This window comes from Podarcis cretensis (genome assembly GCF_951804945.1).
Source record: "Podarcis cretensis genome assembly, chromosome: 3".
NCBI classification, from domain to species: Eukaryota; Metazoa; Chordata; class Lepidosauria; order Squamata; family Lacertidae; genus Podarcis; species Podarcis cretensis.
This window is the reverse complement of record NC_137172.1, coordinates 52,802,179-52,826,895: the sequence shown is the minus strand read 5'-3', so window position 1 is coordinate 52,826,895 and position 24,717 is coordinate 52,802,179. Positions and strand designations below refer to the sequence as shown.

The 24,717-nt window shown below is 41.3% G+C and overlaps 1 long non-coding RNA gene across 2 annotated transcripts in view; it reads right to left on the bottom strand.

Moving 5' to 3' along the window:
- LOC307213787 overlaps positions 1–24,717 on the bottom strand; it is a 68,620-nt gene that overhangs the window by 21,591 nt on the left and 22,312 nt on the right. The window contains exons 3-5 of one of the 2 annotated variants that reach the window (XR_013837685.1): positions 14,915–15,111; positions 7,026–7,096; positions 2,322–2,995 (exon numbers count right to left, since the gene is read on the bottom strand). This is a non-coding gene — a long non-coding RNA (uncharacterized lncRNA). Of the gene's footprint in view, positions 1–2,321; positions 2,996–7,025; positions 7,097–14,914; positions 15,112–24,717 lie in introns of those variants that run through there. The other variant, XR_013837684.1, reaches the window with a different exon arrangement.

Here is a 24,717-nt window from a genome sequence, read left to right as displayed (position 1 = left end):
TTGACCTTGGACTATTCAAAATGTCGATAAGAGAAGTTATTTTGACTGCCTTATGTAAGACAAACTATTTGCTGGAAGAGATTCATAAAAAGGTGGATGACATGACTTTTAAAACTGATAATTTGGAACAGAAAGTGACTAATATGAGACAAAAAGTGTGCACCAACACAGAAATAATTCAGGACCTGGCACAGGAACCTACCTTGGCAGAACAAATGGTGGAGGAAAAGGAGAAAGTCGTTGTTTTTGAACCTAAAATAACACAAGTGGGACCCTTAGTTCTACAGAAGCAAATTGAGGACTATAAATTGAGGCCTTTTGTGATTGAATCTAGGAAAAGCCAGATTTTGAGGATTGGATCCCGGCTTGGACTGAAGAAGGATAGTTGGAAAGATCTCTTTATCCAGGGATTAATTGACTTTTGGGACATGGACTTGGATTTGAAGGAGACTGAAGTTTTGGGGGCCTTTGGATTTGGAGGAACCTTGAAATACGTCCTGAAACACTGTATAGACTCTAGCTTCAACTATGGAGATCTGGTTGAACTGTCTAGAAGGAATAAAAGTAATGTTAGGATGGAGTTCTCTCGAGATTTGCTTTCTAGCATTAAAGAATATGAGGAAGATCTGCAGAAGAGACCTGGAAGAGAGTTAAGAGCCTCGGACATAGGATCTCCAGGTTGATGGACTATATGGAATTGACGGAAAGGACTGGCAGAATCCGAAACCAGGGAGAGGAGTTGATGGAAGAAGATTGGAAAATTTAAAGTTTATATATAGAAATACTGCAAAATTAATGAGTGATAGAAAAATGGTGATTTGATATTTTATGGATTTAGCAGAAATGTTATAAGGAGTTAAGCATAAATAAGTATTTTAGTTTTAATGTTAAAATAAGGTTAAAAAAATTGGTGAAAGGAGGGAAAGTAAAGTTACATTATATTGAGATAAAATACAGAACAAAACTTGGAAAAGATGGAAAGGATTTGCTGAAATAGTTAATCGAATTAGAATACAAAAAAGGGAGGTGGGAGGAGGTCAAGGAAACAAGCAAATGAAAGATAAGTTGGAAAGATTAGTTGTGTTTTTTGTTTTTGTTTTTGTGTGTGTTCTTTTTTTCTTTTTTTTCTTTTTGTGATGTGTTGTTTTGTTTTTGTTTAATATGGTGTAATTACTTTTACTTTTGTTTTTTGTAACCCTTAAAAATCTTAATAAATATTATTTATAAAAAAGAGAGAGAGAAGGCCCTCTGCCTGGTTCCCTGTCTCTTCACTTCTCACAGTGAGGGAACCGCCAGAAGGCCCTCGGAGCTGGACACAGTGTCTGGGCTGAATGATGGGGCAATAAGCTCCTGGCAGCACCATCACTGCCCAGTACCGTGAGGAGTGAGGCAGCAGTAAGTTTGGGAGGTCCGGATGCACCAGCTGGAGCACTGGATTGGTTCCACCAAAACATCCACATGGCCCTGACCTTGACACCATCTCAACCTTCCCCTCTTGATGAATGGCAGCAATGTTGCTGCTCCTGAAGCTCTGTTGTTGCAGTTCTGCCTCACCAGGTGAGTCACTCCTGCTCTTATGGTAACTCTTACAGTAACGTGTATGTATGTGTCCAAAATTTCCACCTGACACGTTTGGCTGTAATCATAAGAAGGCATCACACAATCAGAAGAACTCAATGTTGTGCTAAAATGTTCTGCCCATGCAAGTATTTTTGACTGCTCAACCAAGCTACCTCCCTCTCCCTCCCTCTTGCTCTCACCATAGCCAGTTGGGATGGGGGGGTTGTGAAGGCACACAGGGAGAGGAGAGGAAGGAGTGCCCCATTGCACTAGTAGGAGCCCTTGCACCGGTTCTGATTAGGTGAACTATATAATTGAATCAGTCAATATTCCAAATGGACATAAATGTTCCCCAAAATGTGCCCTGGAGCTTGATAATTATAAAGAAAAAAAAGATCTGATTAATTCCCATGTGGAATGCTTTAATTTTCCAAACCCATGTGTTTCCCAAAAGTGGGACAAAAAATATCCTTCAGACATTTTGCAAATTTAACATTTAATTTTTCAATCAACTGATATACCCTTATAAAGATAGGCTGAAATCTATGTATACCTACCCAGCCCTTGCACTCTCCATAAATTCTGCATTTTCATAAGCAGACACTCTGTAAAAGCTTTTATGAGAAAATATGGTTGAGGACAGAGACAGCTGGCATTTAAATTAGCCAAGTGAAAGAAATTACTCTTACTCATTCACCAGATGCTTTTATTCATATATAAATTTTTAAATTAATAATTTCATAATGCTATGCAATCCACACTGTTTTGCTCACTGACCTTAACAAGCTTTGACATCTTTTTTCATTACTTCCAAAGAGTGCAGCACACTTTGCCAACTTCCATTTTGATGAAACATTCTAACAAGGGGAGAGAGGGAGCCAGCATCCACAGGCAAGTTATGAAAAGTTTTGGTAAGTTATTTCTGCTTCCGGTTTAGAATCAGAATCCCAAGAAGGTCAGAGATAGGTAGGTAGGTAGCTATATGCTATCTGTAAAATAAAATATATTTTAAAAAATCTTGTATTCATCTTCTTTTCAGTATTTTGATTCACATCAGGGTTGGCTGAGGGATGGACTTTGGTAATCTTTCATAATATGGCACCCTGTGCATGGCCAAAATTTGGTGCCTTCAAATGGATCTTCTCAAATTATGGATCTTCTCAATTTTGCATCCCTCAGCTCTTTGCCCGGTGCAGGGAAACTGCCTGCAGTGCCCTAAATTTGGTGCTTGTAGATTAGGCTGCAGGCTTTTTGCGTCCTCCCCAAACTCCCCCCAATATAGCCTTTTTTAAAAAGCCAATATTAACCTATTTTCTGCTTTCTCCTCTTCCACAATAGGCCTTGGGGCATCCAAAACACCTTCAGTCTCTCAACCAGGCACCTCTTATTGCCTTTAAAAGGACTTTTTCTTCATCTGACATTGCAGTAAACAGCTCTGGGAACAAGACGCAGGTAAACCAGCAATGTCTTGCTGCTGCTATGTATATGTGTGTGTGTGTGCTGCTAAGTGTCTGCTGAGTTTGTTTTCTGCCTCCCACCACTGCATGTGTGTATCTGCTGTATGTGGAGGTGTGCACATGGGAATAGCTGTGTGCATGCACTCAGAGGGGTGGCCAGTCCTCAGTGTGCCCTTCAAGCCAGCAAGGGATAGCTGCTCTGTTCTGGCCAAGCTGCCTAGCCACCTGCTATAATCTTGGTTGTTTGTGTGCTCTTCAGTGCAGAAGAACCTATGATGCTTTGACATACTAGTATATGACATATGTATGTGCATAGAACCTAAATATATTTCATGTTCAACGTTATAGCAAGAGTGACTTCAGTTATCTGACCTAAAAAAGAAAAGAAAAGAAAAGGAAGACAGCCTAGATCATCATAGCAGTTATACTTTGCTTAAGTGTGTACTTCCAAATTATTAACACTGTTGTAGCTGTTGGAGACCTAAAGGTATTCTCTGATCTGATACTCTAAGATCAGTATGCTTTATGTGCAGTGAAAACCATGTACAGATCATAAAAGACAGAAATAATAACCCTGCCAAGCAGGTTGCTTCAGAGCAGGTTACTCCATAGAGTGCTTTGGAAGAACTCTCATTTTTTCTGACATAAAACAGTGGCGTTTCAATATTTTCTTTTGTGCAGGCTGTGATTCAGAAACGTAAAGTACAGTAGCAGTCCTGGAACTTCTACTGCTCTATATGTGTCATGCTACATTCAATTTTTTGAACAGATGCATGTTTCGTAGGTATTTGAGAACACCTTGTGTCCTGGGCCCACAGGTTTACAAACTGAGAAACAGGTTAGGAATCAATTGCAGTCAAATATCTTAAAGCCTTCAATTGTACCCCCGGATGAAGATCCTTCAAGTTAAAAGAGGCTAGATTTTTAATCTAAACCAGCATTTCTTGGCCTAGGGCTACCTAGGATGCGAGTGGCGCTGTGGTCGAAACCACTGAGCCTCTGGGGCTTGCTGATTGGAAGGTCAGCAGTTCAAATCCCCACAACGGGGTGAGCTCCCATTGCTCTGTCCCAGCTTCTGCCAACCTAGCAGTTCAAAAGCACACCAGTGCAAGTAGATAAATAGGTACCGCTGCAGCGGGAAGGTAAATGGCGTTTCCGTGCGCTCTGGCTTCCATCACGGTGTTCCATTGTGCCAGAAGCGGTTTAGTCATGCTAGTCACATGATCCAGAAAGCTCTCTGTGGAAAAACACCGGCTCCCTCAGCCTGAAACAAGATGAGCGCCGCACCCCATAGTCTCCTTTGGTGGTGTATAAGCAAAGCCATTCAAAGATTTTTGCATGCCATTGTTAACCAAAAGGCTGAGGTCCTATGCACACTTCCCTGGAAGAAAATCTCACTGAATTCGATGGGGCTTATTTCTAAGTAGGCATGTGTAAGATTGTGTTGTAAGGCTTGCAGTTTTCAGATGTGTCAGATGTGAGCCCATCAGGATTGCTAAAGCAAAGACTCTGGGTTCGCAGCATAAGTGACACAATGTTAGTAGATGTGAAAGATGAACTACCTTGTAAGTAAAGGTAAAGGGACCCCTGACCATTAGGTCCAGTCGCGGACGACTCGGGGGGTGCGGCGCTCATCTCGCTTTATTGACCAAGGGAGCCGGCGTACAGCTTCTGGGTCATGTGGCCAGCATGACTAAGCCACTTCTGGCAAACCAGAGCAGTGCACGGAAACGCTGTTTACCTTCCCGCCGGAGCGGTACCTATTTATCTACTTGCACTTTGAGGTGCTTTCGAACTGCTAAGTTGGCAGGAGCAGGGATCGAGCAACGGGAGCTCACCCCGTCACGGGGATTCAAACAGCCGACCTCCTGATCAGCAAGTCCTGGGCTCTGTGGTTTAACCCACAGCACCACCCGCGTCCCACTGAACTACCTTGTAGGAAGTACCTATTACTGGAGATTCCATTCCCAGCTTTGTGCAAGGAATACTTTTTCTCCTGTGCTTTAAAGGGCTTTAAAGGCGAGCATTAACTGTGAATTGTGCCCAGAAACATACTGGGAGCCAATAAAGATCCTTTAGGATCAGTGTTATATAGTTCCAGTGGCCGCTCCCGGTCTAGCTGCCGCATTCTGGATTCGTTGTAGTTTCTGAGTCACTTTCAAAGGTAGCCCCACATAGAGTGTGTTGCAGTAGTTCAAGCATGCATGCCCCATTCTGGTGACTACAGGTTGTAATCCTAAAACTAGTATAACGGGGAGAGAGTTCATAATATAAACAAGACTAAGCAAAGAAGGAGAGCAACTCTTCAGCTAACTCCAGTCTGTTTCATTAGATGGCCTCTTAATATTACAGTGCAGTCCTATACATGGTTACTCAAACATAAGTCCCACTGAGTTCACTCCCAGTAAGCTGGCCAGTCGCTTTATAGGACAAAGAATTTGGGATGCTTACCAATCTGAATACAAACATAGCAAGAATAATAATAACCTCAAGGTGCTGTTCTCCTGGTGTGTTTTTTATAATAAAAAAAGAGTTGTAAAAAAACCTCAATTTCTTTTTTTAACAAAAAAATATTTCTGAGCTCAAAATTTCAGAAATGTCAGGATGGGCTTTGTCAAGACTTATACAGATTCCTATTGAACAAAATAAATGTACTATTTACATGCTCAAATATGCTATTTTCTTTATTGTTGCTTCTCATGCCCAGGTTGTTCTGGCACTGAAAACCAGGTCAGTTCTGAGTCCTGTTCAAATTAAGTCTTGATGTTGAATTACTGATTGTCTACTTTATTCTAAAAGCTTAAGTTGTTTAGTAGACTCAATAACCCCTTATTAGCCCTTCAAGGATAGCAAAGGCTTTAGATTACTCCGTATCAGGAAATTACAGCAGCTTGCATCAATGCACTAATTAACTTCACTGACTCATCAACAGCAAAAAACAAACAAACAAAAATTTAGATCTCCAACTGGACAGCATAACTTTGACCTTTACATCCAAACCTCTCTCCGTGTTCGGGGGTTGGAATACAGAAACCAAACTGATTCGCATGACTCTCTGGGGGCTGGTATGCACTCCCTGTGCACACTTTGACTAACACAAACAAACTTCCCCCATTAAGGAATTCTGCAGAACCATGTTCACAATGCAGAAAAACCAGTGAACATGCAAGAAAATCCACAAGAGGAGCAGCGTGGTATAGAGGTAAACATTGTAATGGTGTTTTTGTTTTGTATTATGCTACTCGCAAAAGTAGACAACCATTCCAAACTAAAAACCATCTCCAGCCACTTAGTCTCCAGCCTTCCCTGTGTTGATGAAGGGGTCAGGTCTGCAATGGGCTTTAATTCGCATCTCTTGAACACAAGTGGAACACCCTGTGAACTCTGTTCATACATGTGCAGGGTTTTGCTTTGTTGACAGGAGTGGTGGGACACTTTTAGCCTTGCCCCCAACATCTCTAATGCTTTCTGCAATGACTGTGTGTTGTGTGTGATGGTCTGCAGTGAAATTTCAGAGCGCACCACGTGATTGGGACACCTGGTTGTGCAAGTGCATCATGTGAGTAGGCGCTTGCACCTTAGAATTTCACTGCAAACCACCCTGAGGAACATGTCATTGTTGCAGAAAGGATTAGAGATTGTCGAGGGCTCAGAAGCATATCCCAGTGAGTTCAATGGAACTTACTCCCTAGTAAATAAGCATGGTTTGGAGGAACGGCATTTCAAATTCTCAAAAATCAGCTCACTCTGACAGGCCTTGACACTTCAGCATCTTACAGTGACTGAAGGAATCAAATACGGTGCTTTATTTGTTCTATTCATGACAGTCAATGCATAACTGAAGTTTCAGATGATCAGATTCTCATATAATAGCTGCAGGAAAAGAAAGAGTGTGTGTGTGTGTGTGTGTGTGTGTGTGTGTGTGTGTGTGTGAATCGACTGCGCTAAGCCAATTCTACAAATCTCTTGTTCTATCACAGTCACAGATAAAGGAGATATTGCTCTTACCTAGTGTTTTTGGCTTCTATCCAGCTCCACTTTTTTGTAGCAATATTAATTTCTCTTTCTATCAGTTGCAGCTGTGAACAAAGGGGGGAGAAGTCATTTTTTACCATCTTAGCAGGATAGAACACACATTCTAATTTATCACTGAATTAAGTTAATGATCAACTGCTGCAAAACTTCCTTGGAATGACCTCGAGACAGTTGGAGATCAGCGACATCGTTTTCTTGCATCTGGTCCTCCCACCCACTCTGTGCTTTGACTATGGCAATAGGTACACATTATAGCAACTGATTTAGAGAGAACTCATTCAGCACTTTGTAGTACAGGAGTAAACAAATCAGCCATTGTTTTTCCACTGGGGTGCATAAGCCAATCTACACCAAGAGGCATATACAGTGGTACCTCTGGTTAAGTACTTAATTCGTTCCAGAGGTCCGTTCTTAACCTGAAACTGTTCTTAACCTGAGGTACCACTTTAGCTAATGGGGCCTCCCACTGCCACTGTGCTGCTGCTGCACGATTTCTGTTCTCATCCTGAGGTAAAGTTCTTAACCCAAGGTACTACTTCTGAGTTAGCGGAGTCTGTAACCCAAAGTGTTTGTAACCTGAGGTACCACTGTATGCAAGTCCCACTTTGTTGGAGGAAGCAGCCGAAACAACACTGGCCTCAGCAGTCAGTTCTAGAGACTAACTGGAATGTTTGGCATTCTACAATTCCAATTCCATGCTTGTCACCTTCAGGGGAGACTTTTAGCACTCAGGAACAAGAGCAGACTATCCATATTTTACACTGCCACCAATGAACCCCCTTATCTTTATCTAGGTAAGCAGAGACACCTTTGGATTCAACAACAGTCAGAAGTCAGTAATAATTTAACAGAGGTGACTCTTTACCTATTTTGTTTGCCTCCTTCCATATCAAAACTACCATGTTTTCTGCAGCTGGGTATTTTTATGGAGTTAGATGAGAGCTTTTGATCACCTTGGCTGGGGGCAGGCATCCTCAGGCACAGGGATGAAATGTGACTCACTGGGCCTTTCTCTTTGACCCTTAGGATTCTTCCCAGACCCCACCTCTTCCTGGACCTGTGCCACCTCTTCTTCAAGTGCTTTTGTCTGGCTGGAATGGGTGCTTGACCTGCCAAAATGCCTCTTGCTTGCTTGGATGGAGGTGTGTGTAAAAACCTTGGACTTACAAAGCTGAAATGTAAGCCCACTGAGCAAAAACACTTACATGGCTCCCATCCCAACACTTCATTACTCTTGCTGTGGCTGCTTCATCCCAACCATCACCAACCATCACACAACGCTGCCACCATGAGGATACCATTGCTTCCCCAACCTGCCAACAAGCCACCGCCATATTTGTTTGAAGTCTTCCATAGAACAATGAATACATAACATGCAGAAGAAACGCAAGGAAGTGATCTTTCAATATACAAAGGGTAGACTGATCTAGGAATCCTAATCTTTAGATCTCATGCAAGTTGGGCCAGCCAAGTTGGATGCTTTAACACTCAAGGTAACTACAGACTTCATATAAAAGGAGAAAAGCTTTATGTTTCCATCCCACCATCTCACACCACAATCTACAACACCTACTGCAAAACTCCACAATGTGTGTGTGCTTCTGCACAGTGCAAGAATTAGTTAATGTGTGTACCTTTTCCAGCATGGTTTCATTATACAAACTGAGACTAAGTAGGTGTAGGGTGGGGGTTAGAGTGTCACACTATGGCTTGGGAGACCAGGGTACAAATTGCCACTCAGCCATGAAGCTTACTAGGGTGACCTTGAGCTTAGTCACTGCCTCTCAGCCCCCATGGTTGTTTTGGGAATTAATGGACGTGGAAGAGAACTATGTGCACCATTCTGAATCCCTGGGAGAAAAGGGTAGATATGAATGCAATCAGTAAGTAAATATTTTGTTCATTATAAAATTATGAATAACTTCAGGTTATTTATTTGGGGCTGAAAGTCCAAGGAAAATGGTGGGTTCCTTCTTAAGGAACACATTATGTGAAATTGTAGACTGTACTGCTTACATGGTGTGGATGTTAAGGCAAGCATCTTAACTTTCAAAATCAATGTGTGTGCTTTTTGTGGAGTGCCTTAACTGTGGCAATAAGAAGCTTTTCCCCCCTTAAATCGAAAACAGTAGCTCCCAAACTTTTTGTTTTCCCACAAACAACTTGAAAATTGCTGGAGATCCCTTAATTATTTTTCCGCCTGTTTCAGCAGTTGTAATGTAATGTGCTGTGCCAGATGCTGTATGATTTTTTATTGCTGCTTTTATTTCTTATATATTATATTTTATTGTATTACAATTTGAATTCCATAGAATTAGAAGTGCAATACAATAAAATACAGTAGAAGAAATAATTGAAGCATTAAAAGACAATTAAAAATCAATATGCATACTTAATTCTGTGTCCCGTATTTAACCACAAATCTGCAGACATGTTGTGGATCACCTAAATGAAGCTAGTCTGCCACAGGTGGTCCACAGATCACAGTTTGGGACACACACACACACACACACACACACACACACACCCGTGCTAGAATAACATTTCATGCACATGTAAGCATCCTATCTGGGCCTTTCAAAATGGAAAAGTCAGTGTCAAGCAAGGAGCTATGAAGCTTCATCAGAGTGTATTCTTTAGAAAATCTTTCTGGAAGCTTGCATGTTTCTTAAACCAGATACATGCCCTCTGATTGCCTCCATACAGTCAGCAGAGGCAATAGAACATCTGCTGGTTTGGCCCCACCGTTAATTTTAATTGGTCTCTCTCTCTCTCTCTCAGCACCTGAATTAATTGTGGGTATTTGGTCTAAACACTGTTTTAAACATTTCTGATGGTTCTGGTGCATCCCTTTATGAGGCACCAGATGTGCAGGTCCTGAAATAGCTACTATCAACTTCTACCCACAGGGAAAATGATGGGCATTTGAAGTGTGGGGTTGAAAAACAAGGATAAGGAAGAAGCCTCTAGTTGTATGGCGTATATGTGTTCATTATAAAAGAAAGAGGGTCTAGTGAGACCCCCCCAAAGTGTTATGAAATGTGTTTTTGCATTTCCCCAGGCTTGAGAGTTGCAGCTGGATGGCATTAGAGGCCTGGTAACATCAGCACATCATGTTACATTTGACATTTCTCCCCCAACTTTTTTTTTAAGTCTCCTTAATGCCACAATATCCTCCAAAAGGTTATCAGTGTGTTTTTGCAACCCTGGAGCATTTAAGCAGGTGAAGTGCAGGGCACAGGTGATTTAGCAGGGTGTTCATGCCATCAGCTAAAGCAAAGCAGCCTCCTCAGCTTCATTTGCCTCTCTTGCTCTGGTTTCCTGAATTAATCTGATTCTCTGAAGCGCAGGTTTAGACAATCCCAGTACTGGGACAAAATATCAACAGAAAAGAGGTACAGTTCTTGCAGCAGTTCTCCCCTACGCTCCAGCAGCTATGAGAGAGAGAGAGAGAGAGAGAGATGGAGTGGGGAGTCAAATGTTTACAAATGTATACTTACAGATATGCAGCCTAATGTTATGCATGTTACTGTTAAGTATAATTATTTGACACTGAAATGGAGAATGCCTATGTGTGTTGCTGAAAGGGTTTAACTGGAAGACTCCACTGAAGCTAAAGAAAAGCGAAAAGGGCTCTCTGAGCTCTCTAATGGTTCGATAATTAACTGTTGTTGTTCTTAAGTAGCTAACACACGAGTGTCACATGAGAGCTATTGAATTGCAAATTTGCCATCTTGGAAGGGTGGTGGCTGAGTCTTTGTACTCTGTGACAGCGAGGATGTGTAAATGACTCTCCTGAAGGGAGTGGATACAGCTCAGGGCAAAATGGAGGCTGTAGAAAGAGAGACTTCTGCTTCTAGGTCTGTTTGGAAGTATATTTTATTTCTAAGATGCTGAACCTGAGCTGGACAGCACAAGATATTCTAGGGAATTATTTGGATGTATCTTTGATTTTTTGTTCTGTTTTGAAGAAAGTTCTGCAAGTAAAGTTTTGAACAATCTAATGGGTCTGGCCAACGTTTCATTCCAAAAGGAGTAAGTTTTTGTGCATCCAGTCGCTCCAAACTGCACAATATTAATATCTGCAATAGTTAGCAACCCTCCCCAAGCAAAAATGGGCCTTACTTCCAAGTATATTTCCATATAATTCAGTTGGTAGTCTTGAATTCATTTTCACAGAACTGTTTGTTTGCAGCATTCCCAAACACCTGTATTCATCCACAAGGAGTTCTCAAACATCCTGTCTCTGTGGTACATATGGAAAGAAGTTTCAGTGGAAGCTGCCTTATACTGAGTCTGCCCATCCAGCTTAGTATTGTCTACAGCGACTCTCCAGGATTTCAGGCAGACATCTCTCCCAGCTTTACCCCAGAGATGTTAAGGATGGAACCTTGGGCTTTCTGCGTGCTTTATTACTAAGCTATGGCCCTTCCCAATTTTTCACAAAGCTTAATAAATACATTTCAGATCTACAGTGTCCCAAGAATATTTGGCTTAACAAATTTCTTCAATAGAAAGCAACATTTCCAGGATGCTGAACTTCAGGAGTTTGGTAGAAAAAATGTTTGAGAATGTAAGACTAGTTAATTTATTTAACCTGTTTCCTTACATTTATATCCCACCTTTCTTCCATCATGGAACTCATGCATGCGGTGACCAGACCCAGACCTACTTCATACCCTCCAATGTTCCTCAGATGAAAATAGGGACATTTCTCATTCTCTCCCAATTGATCCTCCTCAGCCCCCCATTTTTGTTCCCCTACCGCAGAGCATTTCCTTTCAGAAGAAGGATGAGTGCCACTACCACTATGCCAAAGGGACACAGCACGCATGCCCTCCTCTTAATCCTGATTTTATTTTATTTTATTCTCTGGTAGATTTACAAAAAGAAAAACACACACCAATAAATAAATTTTAGAAGGGAGCAAGATTAGATGCAGACACACAATGCATTTTTTAAAAACAAACAAACAAGAAAACCTACGAGATTTGTTGCGCTCTGCTCTCCAGCAGCCACTATGAGCTGTCCAAGGTAGGAGACCAGCAGCAACGGCCATGGAGAGGCTATGCCATGCAACACAAACATGGATTTACACAAATATATAAATTATGTTGCTGCATAAAACATACAGTTTAATAAATAAAAAGGACAGTAAAAAGAATTGCTCAGTTGGCATGATGGGCCCCCAAAAGTCTCTTGCAGGAGACTCTAGATTTTGTGCTGCAGTCCTCATCATTACATAGCAGTCCTTAAATTGCACCACTATTAGCTGTAACTATTGACTATTGTCAGAGCTTTGCTGCCGCCAGTGAAAAGGTCAGGCCTTTTCATTTGTGTTGTTTTTATGTGATGAATACCAAATAATAAAACACACAGTTTATTGGGCTGCTGAGTTTTGTTTTGTTTTCTACAAATCCTCAGTCATCACTTTTGCATCTGCCTCTTCCACCTCACCCCCCCCCCCGTTACTTTTAATGTAAGCTAAGAAAGTAGCACTTTATATTAGTGCTGTTAATTTCCCAGAGAAGAATAACACCAGTAGCAATATCCCTATAATCTGCCATATGCCTGGCTCTAAAGAACCTAAGTATTTTGCATTGGGGACATGACGACATTGAGGATTTCCCCACTAACTTGGCAGATTGGACTTGGACTTTAGGGAACCAGGGGCAATGAAGATTCATTACCCACTGAAGTCAATCTTTTATGATGTACTTTCTTAAAAGTTTGCCAAAAAAAAAATTGCCTGCTATTAGGACGCTGAAAGAAGTGTGTACTGCTAAACATGGCAGTACCTATTCAGAAAAGGGCGATTAAAATGACTAAGGGGATAAAGCCGCTCCTCTAGGAAGAACAGTTGCAACGTTCATGACTTTTTAATTTAGAGAAAAGGCACATAAAAAGTGACATGACAGAAGTTTATAAAATTATACAAGGCATAGAGAAAGTGGATAGGGAAAAGTTTTTTCCTGCCTCTCTCATAATTCTAAAACTCATGGACATCCAATGAGGCTGAAGGTTTGAGACAGAGAAAAGAAAGTGCTTCTTCATAGGAGTATTAAAGTATTATGTGTTGTATACATGAGCACTATACTGTAATTCCTGCACCCAAAATGACAGATAAGTAGTCAAATAAGTAGTCTGAGGATGGTTCTCTGTGTGTGTTGGGTGGGAGAGTTAAGTTGTGATTCGGAAGGGCAGAAGTTAAGGATTGCTGCTGGTCTAATGCTCAGAAACTAATTAAGCACCCTGCGGAAGCTATTAGGTGATGAAAGGCTTGGACTGAGCTCAGACATTGCCCCCATTACATTTGCCTTTAATTGCTTAGGCAGCAAGTTTTCAACTTGTGGGCTAGTTTTTAGAACAGAGCAAATGCCAAGCAGGGATAATGAGGGATTTTCTGATACCTGATAACCACAACAGGAAGTTTTGCCCTGCTCACATCTGCAGCAACTCTTCTGCAAGAGCTGAAAAACATACAGAACACTTTGTGTTCCTCCCCCCCCCCCCCCGGGGCTCAAAGAAGAAATGCAGCAAAGTATGCTTAGCTCCTCGCAGGACTGCCAAGATAATAATAGCAGCGTGGAGCCCTTGCCACACTGTTTTCGTGATATTTACAATGTGATATTCAGCAAACACAGCACTATGATTCAGAGTTTGAAAGGATATTCTAACCAAAGCGAGTGCTCAAAATAGGGATGAGACTAGGGGAAAGGATTTGGTTATTTCAATAACTGTGTAGTTGCCAAGACAATTGATAGTTATAATATACGCCTTTCTAAAAAGAAATCCTCCTTATAAACTCATATAAAGCCTTGTGCTTCCAAATTTCAAACAGAATCTCATCCCTATTTATTGCCTCCCTGCTTCCTCTGGCTTCTGGAATTATTGCTTCCCCATCTCCCTATACTAGCACTGGACAACCAGCTGCCCTCCAGATGTTTTGCACTACAACTCCTATCATCCACACAAAGCACTGGTTAGGACTGGTGGGAGTTATAGTCTAAAACATCTGGAGGGCACCAGGTTGGCAAAGTCCTAGTCTGTATACCTTATTGCAGGCATCCCCAAACTCGGCCCTCTAGATATTTTGGGACTACAACTCCCATCATCCCTAGTTAACAGGACCAGTGGTCAGGGATGATGGGAGTTGTAGTCCCAAAGCATCTGGAGGGCCGAGTTTGGGGATGCCTGCCTTTATTGTCTGTCTAGTCCGTATTACCTTATTTCTACCTTATTGTTTCTCGATATTTATTTCAGACTGTAAACCCCTTGCCAGGAGAGACCTGTCATACAAAGTGCACCAGATTGGTGAATATTGGACAAAGGTAATGAGAAAGCAGCAATTCCAGAGGCAGCAGGAGAAGGAAAACAAGGAAACATAGGAATGACATTGAGTTTGAAATTGGCAATCCTGTTCTTTGTAAAGTGTTGTGTACATAGATGTAATTATTATTATTATTATTATTATTATTATTATTATTATTATTATGGCTGTAGAGCAACAACACAGGGTAGTGAGGATGCAATTATACTTCCTTTTTCGTATTTCCAAGCCTTCCACTGTGCTTCTCATATGTTGCAAAATACAACTGGATGAACTTTGCTATTCACAGACTTGTTCTCCTGCAATCCATCTAACAGATCTTCAGAACCAGGTAGAGAAATATGTAATGATCTCCATAGCTTTGGTTTTGATGAAAGTGACATGAAGCAATTTCTCTTTCAAAGGGCAAACAACATTCTGCTGAGTTTCTGTTAAAGGATGTACCTGTGATCCATTTTGTTGTGCTATGTGCAGGAGGAACACAACTTTTGTGATTGCTTGTTCATTTAAAGCACTGATCTATCCTACATACCATGTAAAAATGGATGGATGACAGCCACATCAAAGCACCTTAGAGAAGGCACAGTAGAAGTGTGATGAGAAGGAAAGCTTCTTTATGACTCTGTATCTTTAATCCCATACTGACTTCCTTCTGTGGTAAAAGTTGCTTCCATGAATTTTCAGATGGCAGTGTAGACTTTTGATAGCTCTTTGTCCTTCATTATAGACCTATCAAATAACAAAACACAATGGATCATATTCAGTGTAGTTCTAAAATGAACATTCAGTGTAGTTCTAAAGTGAACAATGATTTTTCCTTCCATGGCAGGATGTCCTTCTCCCCCCTCTGTGCATCTGTTCTATGTAACCCCTCAACCCTCTGGAGCAGATTTGTGGGTGGTGCATGCCAGGGAGGAGAGGGAGAAATCCCCATGTGCTAGCACAAAAAGTTCGTTGAATCCTTCTCAATGTCCCAATCCCAAGCCATTATTATTATTATTATTATTATTATTATTATTATTATTATTAAAAGAACTTTGTATGTAAGCTCTGAGCATTGTTTGTCTATAATGGTCTAAAACTGTGGTGGTCCATGGTCCATAGCCCACTCAGGGGATCTGTGGCACCAGTCACATAACCAAAACTACCACAGAGGTATCAAAATTTGCAAAAGTAGAGGGTTCATGGTTGGGCTTTTGAAAAATAGGGGGTCCACAGTACTTAGCTAATTGGGACCCACTGGTCTATAATATACACTCATCAAATAACAAAATACAATCGCCTGAAATCCAGCAAGTTCTTTTTCCCCCTTCAAAACAGGAATTGATATGTGTAAGCTCTATCAAAGTGAACTGTGGTTTTATATCAGCACTGCCTGATGGCTTAAGCCCACACAATGTATTTGATATGGAAACATCTACAGAGATAGATGAGAGGAAGAAGACTTGCTAGAGTTACTTTATTGTTTCAGAAGAGTTGCTAGAAATATTTATGTTGGGCTTTGCAACAATTATCTACTTCCATTAGTTCAGTCCATTTATTTTCTGGTTTTCCTTCCTTCAGCAGCATTGACTCAGATAGAATACATACTCTAATGTTTGGTACCCACTGAACACTAATCACACATTTGTAGTATTGATCCATAGCTTTCACATTTACTACAGTTAAGCTGAAAAACAGTCACCTAAAGAATTCAACACTGCACAGTTTTGGGGGGGTGGGAGCACAAATAAGACACAATGTCCTGCTTTGTTATCAGTTGGTTATATTTTATCAAGATTTTGCAATCTAAAGGGAGATTTTTACAAGTACGCTTCTTCCTACATGGTGATATTCAAGTGGAAACTGATATTTAATTGAGTCCAAAAAGTATTTTGTTCCCCACATGAAGTAGGAAGCAACCTTATTTTATTGAATCAGTTCATTGGACCATCTAGCCCACTATTACGTATATCAACTAGAAACAACCATCCAGGACTTTTTGAGACCTGTCACATGAGATCCTATAGCCTGAGACATCAGAGCTTGAATCTGGGACCTTCGATATGCATAACATGGGCTTGGCCATGGAGCGAGGGTCCCTCTTCTTTGCAAGTAGCAAACCTAAATTAGTGACAACACAAGGCATATCTACCACTAGTGTGCATTGCCAAAGGCGAGGGTAAGGAAGGGAAATATTTGCACAACTTTTACGTCAATATGTATGTAGAATTTTAAAAATAAGATCCAACACAGCACAAGCAGATGTCCAAGCACATAAAGGGGTTTTGTCTTACTCTCCTTCCCCCAGTGGCAACCTCTGGGGGGTTGGGGAACTCTCCAGAGTAGATTTTGGGAGTGTGTGGGTGTTGGAGGAGTGGAGATAAGAAACAGGAAGTCAGGTTTGCAAATGGATTCCTGTTGTGCATGCAGGCTGTCACAGCTGGTTCTCTCCCAATTGCTATAATTAAACAGAAATACAACACTTCTCACAATAACGGGGAAGACTGTGATCAGGTGACCTTTAGGCTCACTCAGGCTGCTGTCAAGGTGCTACCTGTTGACAAACAACTTCCTATGTTCTTAAAATAATGATGGCTCTGAATTCATAATGCAGTCAACATCCATAAAACCATGTGGTGCAACACAGAATTGCAACCAAAGATTGTTTTGAGTAAGTTCTGCTCCCACCCACTCCCTTTAATTTGAGCTTCTCAAGGCCAGGTAACAGCTTGCTGACTAGCTCGGAGAACCACGTTTAAGAATCTTCACTCCAAGGCAAATTCCTTCGAACTCACATGAGATTGACAATGTAATCCTATGCATGTCTTCTCAGAAATATTATTGTATTACTGATATTTAGTTTTATTTATTCATCACTTTTCTCACAAAACGGGTCCCATGGGGCTTTCAAATTAGTAAGATACAAATAAACACATAAGGCATTGAAATCACACAAACATAATCAGGGAAACAAAGTACCTAAAATGCTCATCCATCAATATTTATAAAAAGGACAAATCCTACTTACCCATTCTGCTACAAGATGACAAACTGAGGGCAGGGGACATATCTAACTGCCCTCCAAATTAACTTACAAAAGCTGGGTGGAAAGAAGTGTTTTAGTCTGGTGCCTAAAAACAGAGCATGTTGGCTCCAAGTATGCGAAAGTCTAATTGAATTCAATGGGACTTACTCGCAGGTAAAGTGTATATAGGTTGAAATTCTATATGCATGTGCCTGTGAAAGATATGCATGGGATTGCAGTATTACTTTCCCCCTTATAAAATAGATTTCACCTCCCTTTTCTTTCAGCCTCTTGTTTCTTTCTGTATAGCTCCAGCACCATCACTGTCTATTTCCTGATTCAACTGTTCATACCACCATAAACATTTAGCCTTTAAAGTGCCACTGGAGTCCGTTGTTTCATTTTTGTGAGTAATTCTACAAAAATCCTCCTGGAGTGATCCTATTCTATTAAATATTATTAGTACACATAGCCCATAATATAAAATAAAATAATGTAAACATGGGATCTGAAAAAAATCTATAGCCCTTTTCGTTTTCGGTTTTAAAAAATAAATTTCTTGCTGACTTCATTTTGCCGCTGTGCATTACCCATTACGTATATTTGAAGGGACGTTGGCCATTATAAGGATGCACTGTGGTTGCATACTACCACCTAGAGTCTAAGGATATACTCACAGCCCTTTCACAAGACTAAATCTTTTAAAATATAGTTTCCCACATATAGGGAAACAAGGGAAGTATTTTCCACATCATTTCTGTGGCCACAGGAATCTCTCTATAGCTCTCTAACATAAATGCACATACCCTGAGCCAAAGTTTCTGGCGTCTTCATCAGGGGCCAAAAAGTAGCTCAGGATGAACTTGGACTTATCCATTCATTTCACTTCAAGATATCTTCAACTGACTCTATGAGCAGCTAGCATAGCACTGAAACAAATTTGGGAGGAAATTCTCAAGCAAATTCAAATTTGCTTGCCTTCAAAAAATATCAGTACTTTAATTCTCTGTACATTCCCAATTATGGGTGGTGCTGAATTTAGGGTGTTAAATGTAAATTGTTCAACATTAACACTCCCAATAGGATTCAGACTCCAGAGCCCAATTCTTACATTTTGCCACATATCAGATAAGCACATTTTATTTCAGCAATGCACATAACACAGCTCATTTCCAGAAGCCTATGAAAATGGAAGGGCCCTGCTTATTTTGAGCTCCACGTCACCTTCAGCCACTCAAGGAGGAAAATGCTTTGCTATTTTTTTTTTTCCTTTTGGCAACTCTAGCAAAGCCTTACAGTCAGGCTTTATAACTGCTGGCGGGGGGGGAGGGGGGCGACAAAAATGCTTAGTGAAGAGCCTGCCAACAGCTATACCGGTACAATGTCACATCTGGTTTTATGCCACATTATCGGGGATTTGCAGATTGAGAAGGAAATGGGGAAAAGCCCAAGACTGCAAAGCACCAGACAGAATTAGTAGCCACTGATAGCCTTAGCCTCCATGATTTTTTTCCTAATCCTTTTTTAAGGGCATTCAAGTTGGTAGACATTGCTAAATCTTGTCGGAGCAAAATCCATACTTTGTGTACTGTGTGAAGAAGCATTTCCTTTTGGCTGTCTTAAAACATTCAACATTCAGCTTCACTAGATGTTCCCAGGTTCTAGTACTAGGGAGGAAAGCATATTTTTCTTTCTTTCTTTCTTTCTTTCTTTCTGTCTGTCTGTTATTTATTCAGTGATCTGTGTTTGCCTGGGCTTGAGTCAGCACTAAGGATTCTGAGCTCCTGTGTTCTGATCCGATGAATGATATCCAGTCACAGAGCATTCCAGGATTTGGGCCTCTGCCATTGGCCCTTAAACTTTGAGTCATGATTCACAGCTTGGAAGTTTAGACAGCCAATCACGCTGGGAATGGGAGTGGCCCAGGCCTTCAGAAATGTATATAAGCAGTTGCTTTGCCCCTGTTGTCCAGTTCTGTTACTTCAATAAAGGCTCTTGTTGTTATCACTGTGTCTTGCCTCATGGAAACCCACCTACACTTCTGTCTCTCTCTCCCTCTCCCTCCCTCCCTCCCTCCCTCCCTCCCTCCCTCTCTCTCTCTCTCTCTCTCTCTCTCTGCTGTCTCTACACCAGGCATAGGCAAACTCGGCCCTCCAGATGTTTTTGGGACTACAACTCCCATCATCCCTAGCTAACAGGACCAGTGGCCAGGGAAGATGTGAGTAGTAGTCCCAAAACATCTGGAGGGCTGAGTTTGCCTATGCCTGCTCTACACCATGCATTATTATGTCCCCCCTTCCCTCACCATTTTCTAAAAAAAAAAACAACTACAAAGACCCTAATGTGGTAACCTTTCCTTATGCAGAAGCTGCTCCAGCCCCTTGATCATTTTGGTCTCTGGTTTCTGAACTTTTCCAGTGCTACAGTATCCTTTTTGAGGCTGATAAGCACACTCATCCAGCCACACTCTTCTCTGGTCTATGCCTGATTCATGAATGTGATATGCCAAATGGCCCATGATCCGTCATGGCATCTAGCTTGACAAACACTTCATTTATTTACTCTCCTCTCTAATCTATCCTCAGGAAAGATTCTCTCTCTCTCTCTCTCTCTCTCTCACACACACACACACACACACACACCAAGATATAGTAAAATGCATTTGTATGGTACTTGTGTTTCAATAGGAAGCTTCTCTGTGGAGGGGCTCTTTCTTGTATCTTTTCAAGGCAGCACTCACCGACAGCTCTTATAAATAATAGTAACCTAATAAGCCATTTAGAATTCAAAGCACAACATGTCAGGGTGAGAAAGGAAAAAAGAAAACCAGGGGCCTGTATGCCTCTAAGTTTCTCTCTCCCCCCCCCCTTTAAGATTCCTTCCTTTATCTCAGGCATGTCAGCCTCTTCCCTTTCTGCATCTCTACATTTTTATGAATATCTCTTTTCCTCAGAGAGTTGCCTAGAGCTATCGGTGGTCCATAGTGCAGCAGAATTAATGCAGTCGGTAAGCGATAAAATGGAGAGAATGTTGGCAATATGCGATTACAGATTAAATGATGCAATTTCAGGGTCAGCACTACAGAAGGCACTTTATAAAGAGACTGACAAGTGAAGATGAATGGCAAATGAATGAGGGCAGTTACAGTATTTAATGCACATTTGCCTGTCCTGAGATCTACAGACTCTGCTACCATCTGCTGGCTTATGAAAAAGAGCCAGAGAGTCTATATAAGAGGTTACATGCATAATCTTTCAGCTGTCTCTCATTATGAGAACAGCCCTCATTCCAGGTTATATCACACCTCCGGCCTCCATGGACCTGTCAATTAGACTCTCTTTTGTATGCGGACGCATTTTCGGCAGTGTGTGTAAGAGAAGCTGGCAAAGGAGCAGAGGGCAATGTATTCTACCAACCAAATATTATGTCCTGCCTTTCCAAAATGCAGAGATTGTTAATTTTATTAAACACCCTGCATTCTCCAGGACACAGACTTGAGTGTCGTCTGAAAGGTATGCAGTCTGATGCTTTGGAGGGATATGCATTCAACCATTTAGTTATTTATTAAAATAAATTGACGATGTTGTAAGTGAGTTGTCCCGGTGACTGTGTTAGAATGTCACAACAAACTGTGATCCTGGTGACTGTGTTAGAATGTCACAACAAACTCTGATGTATCATTACAGTTTATTATCATTATAACCTTTGGCTTGCATGCTCCTTCATCACCCTCTGGTAGGGTCATTCAGTCCGGACACTGAGATCCAGCTCCAAGGACCTTCTTTCTGGTGGTTCCTTCATTCAGATAAATAAGGTTACAGGGAACCAGGCAGAGGGCTTTTTCTGGTACTCATGCCCACCCTGTGGAACACCCTCCCAGCACATGTCAAACAGATAAACAGCTATGTGATTTTTAAAAGACTTCAGGGAAGTTTTTAGCGTGTGACGTTGTATTGTGTTTTTACTGTTTTTTGTTAGGAGCTGCTCCGACTGACTGGGGCAACCCAGTCAGATGGGTGGAATTTAATTTTATATTATAATTATAAGATTTGAAACTGACTTCTGATTTCAATGTAGCGTTATGTCCATACCTTTGCCTTTCTAGTGGAGGATAAGGCTACCAATGGCTACTAACCTGAATGGCTATGTTCTGAATACGAGCTGAGGGGAATCACAAGTGGGGAAAGTGGTGATTTGCTCAGATCCTTCTTGTCATCATCTGGTCAGCAACTGGCTTGAGAACAGGCTTGATTCAGCAGCCTCATCTGACAGTCAATACAAATCTATGGTGCAGCCACATTTGGAATACTGTGTACAGTTCTGGTTGCCCCATTTCAAAAAGGATATTGTAGAGTTGGAAGTGGTTCAGAAAAGGGCCACAGAAATGATCAAGGGGGTGGAGCAACTCCCCCATGAGGAAAGGTCACAACATTGACACCTTTTTAGTTGGGGGAGGGGGAATGAGAGAAAGAGGCAATGTGGTAGACATTTATACTGTGTAAGATTCTGGATTGAAATTTTGTAACGTTTGAAGTGATAAGGAAGCCTATCACCCTTCTTCCCCATATGTGTCAGGGCCCATGTGTGACTATTCTTCAGCCGCAGTAAGGATGGGAACAGAATTCAGTGTAATTTGCATTTAAAGGAAAAACTACTTAAGCCACACTTTCCAAAATGATTCACAAAGAAAAAACAAAGCTATCCTTCAAAATTTGCGCTTCTCCAAATTGTGCAGGGCAGTTCTCCAGCCAAGTAATGTGTACAAAATGCAAATACTGGAGTAAAGCACACATCAAAATGCATATACAGCGGTAACTTTGTTCTCAAACTTAATCCATTCCGGGAGTCCGTTTGACTCCCGAAACTGTTGAAAAACCAAGGCACAGCTTCCAATTGGCTGCAGGAGCTTCCTGCACTCAAGCAGAAGCTGTGTTGGATGTTCAGCTTCCAAAAAACGTTCACAAACCGGAACACTTACTTCCTGGTTTGTGGTGCTCGGGAGCCAAGCCGTTCAACAACCAAGGTACCGCTGTATCAGGCAAAATAGCGTTTAAAAATGCATTATATTAAGAGAATTTGCTTTGCAAAAATGTGTATATTAGGCAAAATAACATACAAAAATGTGCCTGTTAGGAGAAATTCACAGTAATATACTGGTACATTCTTGTGAGGACATTTTTTTATTTTTTTGAAAAAAAATACATGAACTGTTGTGAAAGCATGGAGAACTGAAGAGCGGCAAAGCCAGACATTGAAACTGAAATTGAAAGATTCTCCCATCCTTAAGCTCCTATATCTCTGAGCACTTTACTAATTTGAGGCATGCAAATCTCCCTGTTTTGATGCACCTGCTCCAACAGCCTCTATTTACAGCAACATTAGGTCATTATTTTGTGTATTGACTATGAATAGACTAGAGGCTAAGAGTGGGCCACTCAATATCATCTCCAGCTGCAATCCACTTTGCTGCCCTATCCCCCAAAATTCTGAAAGGGCATCCCTAATGAGAAGTGCCTCCCTCACCTAACAGTCCTGCAAATGATTTGGAGGTAAGTCATCGCTCAGACTATCAGCCCCTTTGCAGGACTTTTCAATGGTCCCTTCAGCCCCCCTAAAATATTTGAGGGGGTCAAGCCCCTCCAAAGTTGATGGGCATTGCCATTCAAATGGGGGGTGCCCCCTCAAATGATTGATTATGCTTACCCGCCCCCCTATTTTATTTAAGTTGGCACCCTTGTGAATACACTTCCACAATTCCTTGCTTTTCGTAGCTTCTTAAGAACAATCCCATGCTGAACAGGATAATGAAATATTTAAGCCCACACCTGCTAACACCCTCTTATTTACATCTCCAATGCTTTTTAATAGGAGATTGTGCTATGTTAACATTTGCTTTAGGAAGGAAAGATGGATAAGAAGTTCATAGAACTCCCAAGAGAATGAAGTAACAAGAATTATAGGTTGTGTTTTGCTCAGTATCAGCTAGGTTAAAGCAGAATCTGGAAAGAGAGAGGCTTTGACCAAAACATTTAGATAACTTTGTTTGATGTAATCCATTAAGGACTGAATTAATAAATCAAGCATTTGCATTGACTGAGGAGACTGAGGAAAGAGGCCAAGAAGCCACACTAGGATCACATCGGTAGCTGGTCTACATCAAAATGCTACAGCAGTCTTTATTTCCTAGTAAATCACTGCCTCTATTTTTCCTCTGGGAATGTCTTTCTTAAAAAGAAAAAAGAAAATAAAAGTGTGTGTACATATGCACTAGAATAGTAGAAAGCAGAACAGGGAATAGAGATTCAGCCAGTGCTGGATCAGGGTAACACTTCCGGGGATGATACAGATTCAGAGTTTGGGCATGTTCCTGGCCTCATCCCTGAGCGTGAATGCCCACATCTCTGGGGTGGGCTAGAGTGCATTTGCACAGCTAAAGCTAGTGTTCCAGCTGCACCCATCCCTTTAGACATCTGATTTGGACACAATGACACACAACTTAGTTTCATCCTGTTTGGATTTCTGTAGCATGCTCTATGTGCCTTTGAAAAGTGCTCAGAAACCTCAAATGGCCCAAAGAAGTACAGCCCAATTGTTGGCTGGTGCTGGTTATATAGAGAGCATATGACTCCCTTGTTACAACAACTCCACTGGCTACCAGTCTGTTTCCTGGCACAAGTCAAAGCGTTGTCTATAACTTATAAAGCCCTATATGGCTCAGGCCCAGGCTATCTGAAGGACTGTATTCTCCCATATGAACTTGCCCGGGCTCTCAAATCTTCAAGAGAGGCCCTTCAGTCAGCCCCACATGCCTCACAGGCATGTTTGGTGGGGATGCAGGAGAGGGCCTTCTCAGTGGCTGCTCCCAGACTTTGGAACTCCCTCCCTAGAGAAGCTAGACTGGCTCCCTCCTTGTTGTCCTTCTGCTGGCAGGTGAAGCTTGTTTTTTTTTTTTCAACAGGCCTTTAGGAACTGACTTTTTAAAAAGAAAAAAAAGGAAAGGGCTTTTAAGAGTGTTGTGCTTTCTTTTCTTTTTTTTACTACATGTATTTTAATATATTTGGTTTTCTGTTGGTTTGATTCTATTAGAGTTTAATTGGTCTTTAAACTATTATATGTGCTTCTTATATATCTTTTATATGTGTTTATCTTTTTGTATTTTACCTGTGTTGTTTTAATTTGTGCAAACTGCCTTGAGTCCCATTCTGAGGAAAAGGTAGGATATAAATAAATAAATATAATAGCAATAGCTCTTTGAGGGGTAAACTACAAATCCCAGGACTGAGGGGAGGTGGGGGGGGGGAGCCATGTGTTTTCAGTGTGCTTTCAGT